Source organism: Sinocyclocheilus rhinocerous, unplaced genomic scaffold, assembly GCF_001515625.1.
Source record: "Sinocyclocheilus rhinocerous isolate Xijiao unplaced genomic scaffold, SAMN03320098_v1.1 scaffold260, whole genome shotgun sequence".
Classification (NCBI taxonomy): domain Eukaryota; kingdom Metazoa; phylum Chordata; class Actinopteri; order Cypriniformes; family Cyprinidae; genus Sinocyclocheilus; species Sinocyclocheilus rhinocerous.
In genome coordinates this window covers 220711-236624 of record NW_015637541.1, presented here as the reverse complement: position 1 = coordinate 236624, position 15914 = coordinate 220711, and the positions used below count along the sequence as shown (strand labels likewise).

Genomic DNA, 15914 nt, shown 5'->3' with positions numbered 1-15914 from the left:
TCTCCAAGAGCTCCAAGAGGTAGATGTATTACTGTCAAAGTCTACAATCAAGAGAAGACTTCACGAGAGCGGGTTCGCCACCTGTACCAGAATGACGGGAAGAAAAAAGTATGGAGAAGGCTTGGAACAGCTCATGATCCAAAGCATACAACGTCATTTGTGAAGCATGGTGGAGCAGTGTGATGGCATGAGCATGCATGGCTTCCAGTGGCACTGGGTTACTGGTGTTTATTGATGACGTGACAGAAGACAGAAGCAGCCAGAAGAATTCTGAAGTGTATAGGGATATACTGTCTGCCCAGATTCAGTCAAATGCAGCAAAGTTGATTGGGCGGCACTTCATAGTACAAATGGACGATGAGCCAAAACATACAGCAAAAGCAGCCCAGGCGTTTTTGAAGGTAAAAAAAGTGAAATATTCTTCAGTGGTCATGTCAGTCTCCTAATTTTAACCAGACTGAGCATGCATTTCACTTGCTGAAGACAAAACTAAAGGCAGAAAGACCCACAAACAACAACTGAAGTCAGCTGCAGTAAAGGCCTGGCAAAGCATCACAAAGGAGGGAAACCCAGTCTCTGGTGATGTCCATGAATTCCAGACTTAAAGGCGCAATAGGAGATCTTTCATGGCTGTATTAGATCAAATGGGTGCTTCTACTAAATACTGAGCATTTTTCAGTTTTTCTTTTTTAATAAATCTGCAAAGATGTCAACAATTCTGTGTTTTTCTGTCAATATGGGGTGCTGTGTGTACATTAATGAGGAAAAAAAATTAACTTAAATGATTTTAGCAAATGGCTGCAATATAACAAAGAGTGAAAAATTTAAGGGGGTCTGAATACTTTCCGTACCCACTGTATATTTGGATACAGGCACAATTTTTATTATTTTAGCTGTTGATCGAAACATATTCGAGTTACATATTAATATGTATTATGTATTAATATGTATAATATTACATATATTATAATGAATATGGGCTTAAAGTGCACATTCCGAAATGATTGCTATCGGGATGTGAAGAGACTTTCAACCAGCATAACAAAAAATGTTTCTGAAGACAATCACCTATTACACCGTTAAGGCAGTCATTGCCTCCAAAGGATTCTCTACTAAATATTAAAAATGAACATTTTATTTATTTATGATTATATTTTTCCAATTACATTTGAGCCCCTGAAAATGGGAGGGACTGTGCATAAAAACGGTTGTAATTCCTATAAGCGTTTGTTATTTTTGTTCAACCCCTTGAATTAAACTTAACTTAATTTAGAAACTTAACTTATATACCGTATATATTGTATATATAAAACCTTATTCAAGACAGGGTTATTGTAATTAACTAAAATTAAAACCTTAAAAACATGTGTTACTATGCTGACTGTATTTAAAATAAAATCGAAAATATATTAAACTCATTTGTGTAATATATATATATATATATATATATAACAGTCATTTGTTGTTTACTATGGTATTGCCATTTTATACCTGTATAAATAATCAAATTATGACAGAAGGGAACCGGAGCCAGGTGGGACCCAGGCCACAGCCATGATGGCAGCCAATGGTGGAGCCGACGGAGGGAGAAGCCATGGTGGATGAAGAGCTGGCAGCTCCAGTTGGTCGACTGACGGCGGCGGAGAAGGTGGTGGTGGAGCCCAAGGCGGAGACGGAGAGCCTACGAGCCAGAGGGACGGCAAGGATCTGGAGGGCCAGTGTGGAGCCGCAGGCTCTGGTGACCGAGGCGGAGGCGGGCATCTGGAGGTCCGCAGAGGAGCCGGGGCAACTGAGGACCAAGGAGGAGCTGGAGGGAGGGAGGAGCCCAACGGAGCCGGTGGGACGGAATGACGAGGCGCAGCCGTCCAGAGGTGATGGCGGGTCGACGACCGACCAAGGCGGAGCCGGAGGGACGAGGAAGCCCTGTGAAGCTGGTGGGCCGACGGGTGACGAGGGAGCTAGGAGCTGAGGTGGAGCCGCTGGGACAACAGACCGAGGTGGAGTCCGGGACTCGGAGGCTGGAGGTGGAGACGAGGGATCCTCCAGCTCTGATGCCGATGGTGACTGGCAGACCCGTGGCGAGCCCACACCACAGATGGTGAGCTGAGGGTGAGCTGGAGGGCTGGCAGGAACCAGCGGGAGAGGGGCAGAGGAGTACTCAAAGTCCAGAAGAGGAGGTGGGAGAGGGAGGTTGGGTGGGATTTTAGGATATTACGAAAGTTCATCAGGTGGCAAAAGACATGGCATATCGGCATATTCATCCACATAATCCCCAGAGTCTTGTGTTTGCTCACCCCCAGTGGTGCAGTGGGCAGGGCTTTCCTCCACGCCTTCGCACTCCACTGTAACAACCACTGTCGCGAGCGATGTAGCCGGCTCTCGCACCTGGTTGGACGATTGAGGAGGCTCTGGCTCCGTGGCAATCCCCAGCTCAGTCTCTCCTTCTTGCGCTGTCTCGTGGGTTGTGATGGGCTCTGGCTCTCCATCTGCGGTGGGCTTGGGCTGAAGCTCTGCGAAGAGGGGTGATGGTGGGCTGGGCTCTGTGTCCGGAGTGGGACTGGACAGACACTCCTCTGCGGGGCCGATGGTGAATGGCGAGTTGTTGCTCACCAGCACCAACTCGACAAAGGCAGCGAATGAATCCCGAGGTCCACCTCCGGACAACCGCGCTCTGCACTCCTTGTTGAGGCTTGTCAGGAAGAACGAGCAGAGGCTGCTGTCTGGGCTGCTGGAATGGTTGTCGATCTCCACGAAGATCGCCGCGTGGACCTCGAGAGGCATCCCCTTTTGCTCCAACAGAAGGAGGAGGACATCGGGATGATGTCCCTGCTTCAGCAGGGGATGGAGATCTACCAGGTAATCCATAATCGAAAAATAAACACTGACCACAACAGAAACAAAACGGGGAGGAGGGCCGCCGCTTATTTTTGTTTTAAGGGTCTGGTATTCTGTCACGGTCGTGTCGAGGAAGGCACACGAAGACGAAGATAAATTCAACAAGTAGTTTAATAGTATCCAGGAAGAAGATAATACACATAGATGAGGGGTTGACACACACCAATTCAAACATACCAGACAAAGACTAGAACCAAAGAGTAGTGAGCTTAAATAAGGCAGGCAGCTGATGACAAACAGGTGATGGGAATTAACTAATAAGCACCAATGAATCAATGAACTAAACGAGGGCATAGTAGAACTAAACAGACCAGATGACTAAACAAAGTGAAAACACAACAAAAGAGTTCATAACTGTTACAGAACCATGGTACAGCATTTTATTAAATTTTTTGGTAAAGGCATTTGCAAAATATCAATCTTTCTGTTGTGTACTTTATGAGCAGTCAGTGTGGTGCATTTATCTCAGGACTATAAAAAGTCCCTTGGGGAAAGTTTATTACAGTGATTTACTGGCTAAGACTCAAGTTTTTCTTTGATTTGTTGTACTTTAAGGAGCAAAATAGGCTTGATATTTCACGTAGAGGAAATGATGAGCCGCAGATCCTGGTGTATATTTTCCCCCTGTGTGAAAAATGCTTATACGAAACTCATTGTTTTCCTGAGCATCCATCACTGCCACAAGCAGGAGCCGTGCTGTTATGCAGCCCTTCTAGTTACGTTTGGCTCTGAATGGACTGGAAAATAAATCAATACCAGGCAAAATGGTCCAGCCAGCCCGGAGGGTATTCAGCACGGTTAGCACTGCACCTCCATGCTGCTCCGCTCAGTCGCTGCTGTTACGACTGTCATGTTTAGCTCTGCAGCCGCACATGATGCTGCATACATCTACAGCTACAGCCCTATAGAATGATGTGAATTACTGCTATTGCATATCCAGATGGCAGAGTAATTAAGCATATAAGTGTCCAAAATGGCTAAAAACGAGTTGAATGGTATACAGACAGGGCAGTAGGGGTGGAACGGTTCGTGGAAAAAAATCGGACTGTACGGTTCTTCACACACGGTTTGGCACGCGGTAGGACCGCGGTTCAACTTAAATCTGACAATGCATCTGTAATATGGTTTGCTATAAATAACACTTAAAACAAACAGGGTTCGGCTAATATATGTTTCTGTTGATGGATGCGCATTTTGGCTTCCCAATACATTACAACAAAAGCGATGAAAAAAAAAAAAACGTGGACAAACCGTTGGCTCTTGTTCAATGTGAATGCCGTATGCTGGAATATGAGCATTAATTCCGTCATCACCCGGGTGCTGAGGCGCACGCGCACAGGTGAGACCTGAACAGCACACGTTGATATCTGTGTTTAAGTTAAACTCGTTTAAGCTTTGCCAGTTAAAACCTGCAAGCGCAAACCCGCGCCTCAGAACAGGCGCAAATATTAAGCTTTCTCTGAAGTATTGTGTTTAAATGGACAAATTCACACAAAAATTATGTCACTGCTCTTGATTGAATAGCTTTTGTAACTTTAATAAAGATTAATATTTAATTTATACAGTAAAATATGCAATGCTGTTTTACGTTTCATTACTTTATTCAATTTCTGTACCTGAAAACTAATGTTAGACCTACCTAAAAAAAAAACTGAAATCAATGTTTATTTTATTTGTATCTTTACTCTATTGTATTTATTTGTGCTGTTGCTTGTAATTAGATTATTCTTATTTTCTTTATATTTAATATATATATTTATTCTTATTTTCTTTTGACATTATAGTTTTTGCCTAAACATAGCACATACCAAACTGTACCGAAACGGTGACTCTAAAACGTGAGACCTGAACAGCACACGTTGATATCTGTGTTTAAGTTAAACTCGTTTAAGCTTTGCCAGTTAAAACCTGCAAATTTTATTTGTATCTTTACTCTATTGTATTTATTTGTGCTGTTGCTTGTAATTAGATTATTCTTATTTTCTTTATATTTAATATATATATTTATTCTTATTTTCTTTTGACATTATAGTTTTTGCCTAAACATAGCACATACCAAACTGTACCGAAACGGTGACTCTAAAACCGTGATACAAACCGAACCGTGAGTAAGTTGAACCGTTCCACCCCTACTAGGCAGATACTACAGAAAAAGGGCAAAGAAAATGTGCTTTTTATGCAAAACTAGAAGTTTCTCTTCATTTTTAAAGGTATAGCTCACCCAAAAAATTTTATTCAGTCATTGTGTCATTACTGTATGTCTAAGGAACGCCAGTGGTGAATTTTTAGTAATTAGCCAGTCTTTTTTAATATAATGAAAATGAATGCGAACCAGGGGCTGTCAAGCAATAAAATAAAATAAAATAAATTCATTCATTAATTAAAACTAGAAGTTTATTTTTATTTTTAAAGGTATTGTTCACCCAAAAATTCAAATTCAGTGGTTTATGCATTATGTCTGAGGAACGTATAATAAAAATGGATGGGAACCGGGGGGCTGTCAAGCAATGTGATGTGACACAATGTGAAAAATAACTAAAATAAAATTAAATAAAATACATTTTCTCCTAATTTTTAAAGGTATTGCTGCCCCAAAAATTCAAATTCAGTGGTTTATGCATTATGTCTGAGGAACATTTAATATAAGTGGGTGGGAACCGGGGGGCTGTCAAGCAATGTGATGTGATGCGATGTGATACAATGTGAAAAATAACAAAAATAAAATAAAATAATTTTCTCATTTTTTTTTCACCCGAACAAAAAAAAATCTAATTTATTCATGTCATTATGTCCAAGAAATGCTAAAGTTGAATTGTTAGTAATTAGGCAGTCTTTTAAATATAATGAAAGTGGATCCCATAGCGACCCCTAGAGGACGCAGTTCGAAGTTCCCATGAAAGGGAACCAGGGGCTGCCATGCGATGCAATGCCGTAAATAAATAAATAAATACAATTTTCTCCTCATTTTTAAAGGTATTGTTCCTTTAAACACGTATTTTTACAGGTTTCACACAAGGTAGTTGAAGTACTTGAATTTGACTTTTTGAAATTTAAGTCCTGGAAAACCCTTGAAAACAGCCATATTTTTGAAAGGGTCATACTAAAGACTGTTTTCACTTAGGTCTATTTTTATTACTAAAAATATCAGATTACTTGACTGTCAAAATAATCAGTAGATTACGTGATTACCAAAATAATCATTAGTTACGGCTCTAGATTAGTTAAAATATTTCAAAATATAACATTGTTTTGCTTTTTGTGATTAAAAGACAAATATTTTGCCATTTAAATTTTCTTAAAATAGTATTAAAATATTGTCTCATTCTAGTGAACCAAGTATATGTATTTTGTCTCATCTCGTGAACTAAGTGTATTGTCACACCCCTAGTGTCTACAAGCATAATATAGGCCTAGCTCATAACTTTCCAAGTGTATGATGAAGCTTTTACTTTTAAGGTCAATCACGTATTCATGAAAAAAAAAATTACTTTGAATAAGTAAAGCGATCATTTTTCCATAGTATCCTTTCAGATGTTAAAGTTGCCATTACATGCTTTGCATGTGCTGCACTTTATTTGTAACATTTTGTTTTATAAGTTTATTTATTAGAATTTGAAAGATAATAATGATATTGTGATCTCTGATTGTAGTCCTTGAAAACCAAAAAAGTAGTGCTTGAAAAGTCCTTGAAAGTCCTTCGTTTTGCAGTTTCTGTACGAACCCTGTTTTTAGTAATTAGCCAGTGTTTTAATATATAATGAAAGTGGGGCTGTCAAAAAATAAACTAAATAAATACAAATAAAATAAATAAATAATCAAATTAAATTTAATCCTAAAATAAATTAAAATAAAATAAAAAATGAAATGAAATGAAATAATAATAATAAAATAATATAAATAAATAAATGACATTTACATGAGCTTTTCAAACTTTGCGAGATTCCTATTTTTCCTAAGCTTTGTATAGAAAACCGACAGCAATTTAGGTATATTTATTTAAAATCTTGATGCAGTAAAACATTGTGCACTCTTTCTCAGACGTGAGTGCTTGAGTTTAGACAACATGCTCTGATTGCCACACAATTTTGATACAAACATAATTACTGAGCAAAGAGAAGATAATGGCTACCGCTGATTAAAATGAGAAGTCTCTGAACCCCTTGAATGAGAGAAATGAGGTGTGTTTTGACTGTAAGATGCTAGTAATATATTTGTGTGTATTTTAGGCAACTAGCATGACGTCTCAGATAGAGACGCTGTGTTCTCCTGCCTCCAGGTGACTGGATATATTTTCACTGATTACTCTCTCTTTAAATTTCTCCCCCCTGCATGCCTCTCTGGAACATCTTAACCCAACCCTTTTTACATTAGCCAGGGTGATAGCCTTACAAGCTTTTTAATGTTAGAATCCTTTGTTTTTGGTGCTTGCTATTTTTACACATTAATGTTAGATGGGAAAATAGCTTCAGGATGAATAGGATCAGGTCTTTATGTCAGCATCTGTATGATGGGATAATGTTAGTTTGTTAATCTCTAAATTACACTTTCTAGCTCAGAAGATGACATAATTTAGACATTAAACATTCTATCTATCTATCTATCTATCTATCTTACTAGAGTGCTTGCTCTGTTACTGTTAGAGCTTCTAATAAGGTAAACTTAGTCGATTTAGTAAAGGTGACAAACCCTAGAGAAGAGATATTGATTATCACACTTGTAATATAATCAAAGTCTCTGTTCATCTGTCCAAATCCTTACATCTTTAGTTAACCTTGCAGCACTTTACCCATTTATCATGTGAATAAAAATGTGTTTACTCTACAGAGATGAAAATGCTACCCGCTCTTTGAAGTTAATTGGAACCTCGTTAGAGCGTTAAAGGTATTTTTTTCTGTTTTATTAAGTACCTAACCAGGTAAAAGCTTGAAAAGCTTTTTTAACATAAACTACCAGTCAAATGTTTGGACATTGTGGACTGAAATTATAATTCTTGTGGTCTTAAACCTTTTGATGCAAAGCCTTCTGATTAAATGCTTACAAATAACATTTGTTTATTATTTTTATTTATTTTTTATTTATACCAATGGTTCCCTTTTATCCCAGCTGGAGCTAAAATACTATCTATCTATCTATCTATCTGTCTGTCTGTCTGTCTGTCTGTCTGTGTCTGTCTGTCTGTCTGTCACCACTTTATTTGATGACTTTTAAAAAAAGTAAAAATAAAATATAAAGACAATTTACAAATTAAAATAATAAAAAAAATATATTATTCCAAATTTTCTATTTTCAAACATTTGGAATAATACAAGTTTTTCAAATAGAAAAGAAGTTAGCTCACCAAGGCTGTATTTATTAGATAAAAAATACAGTAATATTGTGAAACATTTTTACAAAAAAAAAAAAAAAAATCATTACAATTTAAATTAACTTTTGCTTGATTCATGAGATTTAATTTATTTCTGTGATGGCAAAGCTGAATTTTCAGCATCATTACTCTTGATGCTCTTGATGTCTTCAGTGTCATATGATTCTTCAGAAATCATAATATTCTGATTTGCTCATGAAACATTTCGTTTTGCTGCTTAATACTTTTGTGAAAAACATGATATACTTAAATTCATAAGTTTGATGTAAGATTAAAATCTTTTATTCACCAAGAATGCATTCAATTGATAAAAAAGTACTAAAGACATATATAATAGTGTATTTATTCTAAAATGTTGAAAATATTGCAAGAAAATAATAGTCAATAGGTGTTTCCAAACTTCAAACACAAGCTCCTTATTACGTTGATAAATATATGATTTTCTTGTTTCACATTAGCTTGTGCATGATGTGTCAGTTTACTGGAAAACCCAGAGAGCACATGTTTTGGCCTGAGAGCGGCTCTTGGCTGGAGGCGCTGAGAGTCTCACGGCACTGGTCTTGATTGACTTATCTCTCTCTACAGACTTCATTATCAGACGGAGATCAGGCGCCAGGACTCTCTACATGACCTACGCAGAAGCTGTTGAACCCGATGCCGCCACAGCCCGGAGAGCTGCATTTTACTGCTGAAGTCAGTAAAGCACATCTGCTGAGTTGGTTTTTTACCTTGGTGGGAGGCTTGTTAATAGTCTTGGTCCACTCAGTTTCCTTCGATCCAGGTTGCAGGATGTGTATCATAACTACTGTAGAAATATTTAATCAGGTATAACCAAAATGTGTTTGATCTAATTCAAACGGTTTTATCATATAACTTACTCAATTAAAGCCATAATTTGTAATGCTCCAACCTGACTGCAACAGAAGTCATTTTTATAGGGCAGAGGAGGTAGAAATAGCTCCTTTTGCAACCATTACTCCCAAATTGCTCCCAGACTGCTCATTTTCACTTTGTACAATGTATGCAGTGGTCATTTTTTCTTCTTTTTATGCCTTTGGCAGACACTTTTTACCAAAGCAGCTTTCACTGCATTCAAAGTATTCTATAATAATATAAACAATATGATTATAATTCTAGTTCTGTTTAGAATTTGCGAAGTGTATATATATGCATTTGTTAATAAATTGATATATAAATGAATAAAATATAAAATAATAATGTAATATATAAGTAATAAAATATATAAACACACACACACAGATATATATATATATATAAATTAAAATATGAATATGAATAATTACTAAAAGACAACTGTAATACAATTTTAACAATTGAAACAGAACTATATATATATATATATAAATTAAAATATGAATATGAATAATTACTAAAAGACAACTGTAATACAATTTTAACAATTGAAACAGAACTATATATATATATATATTACAAAATAAATTAACTGTAATCTGTTAGTTACTGAGAAAAAATGTGTAATTAAATTACAGTTATGAAAATGTTAACGATTAGAAAGGGGGTTGCATCTGAATATTTTCAAACACATACACAGATTTAATTGATTCCTATCCCAAATTGCATTGACTGCTCTCTAAAATATGAGACAACAATGTTTCAGGAGTTTAGGACACAGAATAGGACACATGCTTATTCTATAACTGTTTTATTTCCTATTTAGGCTTAGGTATATGCTTTATTTTTTAAGGTTAACGTTTTTTTCCAAGGCATTGTTAGATGCCAGTGTTTCCTGTTGTACACTCTAAAAAATGCTGGGTTGTTTTAACCCAACTTTGGGTCAAATATGGACTAACCCAACTTTTGGGTTAAAAATGTAATTGAAAAATTGAACCCAACAGTTGGGTTAGTCCATATTTGACCCAAAGTTGGGTTAAAACAACCCAGCACTTTTTAGAGTGTAGCTATGCAAAGATTTGATTTCAAACACAGTATTATAGCTATTAAACTATGTCTTGTTATGATTTAAAATCTGTATTCATCCTCAGAACGATCTCAAATTAAAAAGAGGTGCTAAAGTCCGATTTTGTGGTGGCTGTGCTTGAAAATGTCATTTTTATAATCTTAATTCAAGTGATGATGGATTTTGAAAGTCTGCCAGTAATCAGTGTTGATTACTACTGTAAGGTTAACCCTGACTGCTTTAAATGTTTCAAAATGATTAACAGTTGAAAGTATTCGTTAGCAATTTAGAAAAGTAATCAAATGTAATTAATTACATTACTTTAATAAAGTAATAGTTAGACTACTTATTACATTTTAAATAGGGTAACATGTAATCTGTAACCTATTACATTTACTTTGCTCAGAGCAAGATAGTAGCTATACACAGTTAAATAAACCAAGTTTTGCTTGAAAGCTGACAATATATTTTTACTCCTAATAGTACACAGTGGTCATTTTATTTTGGAGAACAGTCCATTTGTTTTGCCGGCTCTGTTTGATTTAGTTGAGTTGCGTTTCTAATCTTTAAACCATAGAGGACAGAGCAGATTTCTTAGGCTTTATTGTGCTGCTTTGAAGTGCCTTTGGTCAGAACTTTTAATAACAGAAGATATGCTCCAGGTCTCCGGGACTCTACAATGACTCCGCAGAGAATTGCGAGATAAATTCCAGGAAAAGCATTCGGTGAAATTCGGAAATTCGGTGAAGTGAGAAAAGGATGAGATGGATGAGGAGCACCGCACACGCTCTGGGGATAGACATGTTCTTTTGTTTACAGAAAATCTGTTTTTGCGACAATGGAACTACAAATCACAGAGCTGAAAAATCGTTTAGGACTCCATTTGAAGATCTGGAAATGGATCCACGTGACCTCTTCATTGTGTTGCTTCAAGTAACCTTGTGTCAGAGATTTCCGAGTGGGAGAGGAGGTTGAGCTTTGGCACATCCATTGGAGCAAATTGCAGAAAATGAAGCACAATCAATAAATGTCTATTGGATGAATGGCATTCAGAATTTACCTTGAACAGTTAATCTTTTTGAGTAAAAATGAATAAATTAATTAAAGAGCCGCAGAGACTTTACAAGATCCATTACCATTTTTATTTTGCATTAGCCCAGCTAACAAAAATATATTCTAAGAACATTTTGCTAACATTCCCATTAAGTTCTCATATATTTCTAAATGTTATCTTAATGTTCAAATGATGATGATAATTTTTTAAAATTGGTTATGCAAATGTTAAAAAAAAAAAACATTAAAGGAACTTTCCAGCTTTTAAAAAGTTTAAAAAAAATTTTTTTTTCTTAATTACACAAATGTTAGAGAATACATTAAGCAAACTTTACAGTTTTTAAAATGTTTTTAAAACATTATTATTTTTTTGGTTATGCCAAAGTTAGAGAAAACATTAAAGGAATGTTCCATTTTTTTATTTTTTATTTTTGTAAACATGTTGGGAATGTTATTTTTGAATGTTCTGAAACAAGTAGTAAGTAGTAACATTTGAAAAAAACAAACAAACATCCGATTTAAATTAAATGTTTCAGAAAAGGGTTCCATGAATGATGTATAAATAATATTTTTATTATAATATTTTTATTTATTATAGACCACATAGCTTTGAACCAGCATCCTATTATTGTTACTGGTTTTTTATCTTGCCAGAGCATTAATTAATGTTCTTTAGAAATCATTCCCTGTTAGCTAGGATTTTTCACCAGAAGTGATGATTTTGTTCTCCTAAACACAAATTGTTTTTATGTTTTGATATTTTTTTTTCCATTTGTATACAATAAATTTAATAAGACTTTTTTAATTTAGTGTTTAGTTTTAGTATGGAATAAATATAATAATATTTTCAAATAGACAGTGGAATTGCAAAACAACAAAAAGTAAAATAATATAATTATTTAAAAAAAAATAATAATAAATTAAGTTAATTGCAGATGATGACAAATTTGTGCCCAACATGGCATTAAGACAATGATGTTCCAATTTTGGCCATTAATTAAATCCGCATCTTGGATGAAAACATACTAAGTGATTCCAGTCTTAGAAAGCATTGCTATAAAATAAAAACTCAAGTGCCACAGTGATGTAAAAACTGCGATTCAAATCCAACAAGCCGCCTGGCAATCCTTGCATCATGAATCGTTAGGAACTGATGGAGCTGATATCTCTCTGCTAATTTCGTTTCTGGCTCTGTTTCTCAGTAAAATACAGCGATATGAAAAGTGTACCCATGCGTTTCATAAGCAGAACAAATCTCCAGGAAGAAGCTAATGAGTCTGACATATAAAGGCAGTGATCACAGAAACATCTTTCCAGCTAATTAAGAGAGCCAGTATATGGAGTGAACGCCTCACAGAGAGAAAATCATGCTTATGAGAGAAAGCTCAGCATGGGAGATCAGAACAGCCTTCGCTTTTTGAAGAAGCTTCCAGAGTAGCCTACGTCTGATGTTCTGTTGGTACTGCATGAAGCTTTTCCCTCGATATCCTTTTAACCTCTCACACCTCGTTTAAACTGAGATTGTTACAATCAAGGTGCCTTTTGATGGCTGCCATAGGCGGACTGGCCACGGGGACTTGGGGCAAAAATGCCCCTGCACCAATAAATTAAATCTATTACGTCTGTTTCTATCAAAGTGAATATGAATAGACAGTGTCGATTGCGGCATTAAATTAAAATCTGCTCATGTTGCACCGTATTTCATTTTAGGCGTTTTTACAGTGTTGCGCATTTTAACCAATCACACACAATTCTGTTGAGCTTAGGAATGCAATGGCCAATCAGAGGCGTTCAGATGAGTCATCGTTGAAAAACTCATCAGTTTTGTTGAGTGTGTGCGCGTTCGCTGACTTAATTCCGGAATCTTGCGAATTCTCTCATAAACAACAAAGCGCAGATGTAAGTACAATGTAAGTTTATATAATTATCAATTTCTAACGTTTTTATTAAATTGTAATCACGTTAAATACAAATGCAGTCCCATTAAACATTTTTTTAGCCTACATTACACCCATGTCTGGTTCTTGCCTAAAAAGACAGGTTTATGATGTTTAATACATTTGGCTGCTTTTAGCCTTACACTGGAGTTGGTTCACCCTCCGCCTATGATGGCTGTGTTCTAGTTGTATTGCATTGCTCGCTTGCTCCATAGACATGCTGTTGGATGAGAAAAGCACTATAGAGTATCTTTGGAGATACCAAAGCGCAGCCCTGGCATGGCACAGGTCATGGAAGCTCTATTTGTGTCTTCTTTCAGAGCAGATAAAGCCTGTAATCTTGCTGTGATCACAGTCGGACCGCTGTGTTGTGAGCAGACAGGAGTGCATCATTTTAGATCAGCTCAGATGAGTGAGGATCAGGATGTGAACTTCAGTTAAAGGCTTAGTTTATGTAACTGGACCTGTTCATATGGGACGTATGTCTGAATGCTGCAGAGCAACATGGGTTGTTATGGATAACTAAAACTATTTAAAAAAGTGGTAACACTTTACAATAAGCTTCCATTTGTAAACATGAGTTAACATGAACTAACCATGAAAACTACTTCAAAAAATGTTGATGTTAATCTCAACATTTACTAATACATTTTTTAAATAAAAACTTGTTTTTGTTAACATTAGTTAATGCACTGACTAACATGAACATGAGCATTTTTATTGGATAATTAGGTTATTTTATAGGTTAATAACTGCTGTAAAAATATGTCGCTCATTATTGTTTCATGTTAGTTAATGAATTAATAATGTTAATATATAGCTTATAAACTGAAATAAAAAAACACACTTAAACTTATTTTTATTTCAGTTAGTTGCAACATTTCTCATTTTCATTTAGATAAACTTGATGCACTAAAATAACTAAAACTAACAAAAATGAATGACAACTAATGAAAAAGAAGAACACAACAAAAGCACTAAATATTTAAGATAATTAAAATTAAAACAGAAAATATAAAATAAATATTTATTACAAATATTATTAAAAAACATCTCAATAAAATAATACTTTCAAGATAAGCATCATGATTTTAGATGCTTTTTTAAAATTTTGTTCCTCTTTACTTTTTTTTTTTTTTGGCAGTAGAATGTTTATAATATGAGGAAAATACAACTGAAATTAGATTTCTGTATTTTTTTCCAATTAATTGAGCTTGAAAAAAGTTGCCTTAATGCATTAATTTACTTTCAAATTCAGATTTTCATTGAATGTTCAGCATTCAAAATCTATTAATAATATCATTGTAATATTCACACCCTGATTTGCATCTGTTCTTCTTTCTTGCATTTATTTGCGTATTGAATTGTGATTTGTTGCTTCCTTCTTACATCTGTCTTTTTCGCTGGAAAGGATCCCAGTGTTGTATTCTGAATTGCATGGATGCATGTTGTACAGCATTTTATTTAAACAGACGCTTAACATCTAAAACTTGCTTGAAACTTTAATACTATTGTTTTGCTGCCTTGGACGTATACTAGTACTGTTTCCTAATGCAAATACAGCTTTTCTATATTGCTTAGGTGGTCAACTGATCAGTTGCCCTCTTCTGTTCTACAAATGCCCTTCATTCGTATCAGACCCATCTATTTCCCTCATATACCCTCTGTGTACACTCATCAGGACCCAGCTGCCCGGACCAGAGCCTCCCAGTGGGGCAGCGGACCAAACAACCTCAGTCAGTGAGCAAACTGGTGTTCACAGCCAGAATGTCACCTTGAGAGCTGCAATGATGAGTTCTGCTTTCATACTGTACTAGTATCCCTGCCTAAACGGAGATATCAGATATCTGAGATCTATTTATCTTGTTGGCCTCATTTGAAAACCTAATTCATGTGTTCACTGTGAAGAAAAACAAAATCTTTAAAAAATAGAAGTACATCTGGAATTTTGTGATAAAGAATATGTGTATTTTTGTTCAACATACAACATGTTTTGTTCAAAAGTCACAATTTTTTTTTGGGAGTGTGTTGCAGCCATCAAAAACAAAATGTGTTCATATTTACAAAATTCATTTACGTTGGTCAGTGAAAACTTTTCTTTGTACTTTTGTCAATTAAATAAAAGTTAAAGAGAATGAACAAATCACAGATTCTTGATTTTATTGCATTTTACAAAATGTCCCAACTTCTCTGGAAGTGGGGTTGTACAGTAGGACTACTAACATCTGCTTTATTCTCTCAAATTTACCACAATGAGCTTGAAACTTGTCTCTGATTACTGTGAAGGTATATAAATGGAAATCTATTACAAAATTTCAATACAACTTTTTTTTATTGTTATGAAAGAACAATTGTCTTTTCATAGGCTATAGTATCATGCTTAACGTTTTTACCTCAAACAATTGCCTCAACAACCTCTGCGAGTTCAATAAACTTTAATAATGCGATTGGCTGGAGGAAGCGGCATAAATTGATCTCAAGGTCTTGACAGAGCCGTAATGAAATTCCGATGTGTACGCAATCAGATAATAAAACCATACAACACAAATCCATCTGGAGATATTTTTTTAATTCACTCCCGTTATCAATGCCACCTATCTACGATACACAGCCATTATGAAATAATGCAATTACAGAAGTCACCTGACACAGAAGATTACTGAGCGGCGGCATCCTCCATTACCCAAAGGTAACCTTCAGCTACGCGGGAAACCATTAAATCAAG

General features: G+C 35.6%; 1 long non-coding RNA gene across 1 annotated transcript in view; it reads right to left on the bottom strand.

The window, feature by feature from the left end:
• The window catches only part of LOC107749015 (uncharacterized), a 17630-nt gene extending 3482 nt beyond the window's left edge, over positions 1-14148 (bottom strand). The window contains exons 1-2 of the long non-coding RNA XR_001640983.1: positions 14138-14148; positions 5936-5952 (exon numbers count right to left, since the gene is read on the bottom strand). This is a non-coding gene — a long non-coding RNA (uncharacterized LOC107749015). The remainder of the gene's footprint in view (positions 1-5935; positions 5953-14137) is intronic.
• Between the last annotated feature and the right edge of the window lie 1766 nt (positions 14149-15914).